Consider the following 1,389-nt stretch of genomic DNA (forward strand, 5'->3'; position numbering starts at 1 on the left):
TGTACCTCTGGTGCAAATTACTGACCTCTGTCATCATTTTAGGTGGGGGAACTTGCACAATCGGTGGCTGACTAAATACTTTTTTGCCCCACTGTATGTCTCTGGAAGGTGACTGTCAAGCTATTCCTCTTTTATTCACAGTGTTTAAACAGCTAGTATTAAACGACCTAACACTAGCTTCTTGCTTGAAATGGAAAAAATATCTTCAATTTCAGGTAACATTTCAGAAACAACACTTTGCAAAAAAAATGCAAAAATCATTTTCTACATGCAGTTAAATTCCATGTCGTTGTGAAGTACAAATGATAATAGAGTGTCATTCAAAAGATTTTATGTTTAACAAAGACTTCACAATGTGCACTGTGAAGCAATGTCACGAGTTTGCATGTGCTCACTGTGCTTTCTTTAGTTCTCTCTGGTGCACTTCATCGTTCTCCCCACAGCTATTCTACAGGCCAAATTCAAAGCTCTGCAGGTTTTTGTTAGTTTGTAATCTTCAGCATCAAAAACACAGGCCCATGATGATTGATCAGAGTTTGTCATCTCATCCGCGCACGATAAACTTCACCCAAAGGCACAACAGTTCTATAAATAACCACAGCAGCACAGGAAGTTGTGTGTGAAGTTGCAAAGAGACCCTGAAATATTTATTTATCAAATCAATCACAGCCATTTTACACAAATGAATTAAAACAGGCAGAATTTCAGTACTAATTTGAATAAGTCTAAAGAATAAAGTGAACCACATCTCAGTGCCAAACTCTCCATGTGTGCTAGTTCCAAAAGGTTCATTGGTCATGATTGTGTATTTCAGCCACTAAATAATATGGGTTAATAAGAAATACAAATTGCAGTGGAGTAGGGAAGCATTAAAAGAAGGTGGCACAGAAGCAAGGGTCTTACCTTTGCTTTGAGGGGGAAAAGTGTGACATATAAGTAGAAATAACTGAAACATACGGGTACATGGCTGCCCAGGCAACCCTGGTGTAGATGTTCTTGCTGGTGGAGTCAAGGGACAGCATGGAGAAAGGCAGTCTGTGCTTATAACAGAACTCTGCTGGGGTCTTCCCCAGCCTGAAGACCTTCAGGAAGGTCCACCTTGGAGGCGACCAGCACACATGAGATGTTGCTTTCCATGTAATGTTGCTAAATAAAAAAATAGAAACAATTCAAACACTTAAAAGCTGAGTTGAGGGAGAGTAAATTTATATAAAAGGGTGTCCTAATGTAATTCAGATAACACATAACTATGGGGTTGTCAACTAATTACAGCCAGTGGGTCCGAATACAAGAAAATGAAATCACAGTTTATGTTTCAGAATCAGAATCAGAATCAGAATACTTTATTGATCCCTGGGGGAAATTATTTTTTGTTACAGTGCTCCATTA

Source organism: Pundamilia nyererei, unplaced genomic scaffold (genome assembly GCF_000239375.1).
Source record: "Pundamilia nyererei isolate P.nyererei 1_Seehausen unplaced genomic scaffold, PunNye1.0 scaffold00476, whole genome shotgun sequence".
NCBI classification, from domain to species: domain Eukaryota; kingdom Metazoa; phylum Chordata; class Actinopteri; order Cichliformes; family Cichlidae; genus Pundamilia; species Pundamilia nyererei.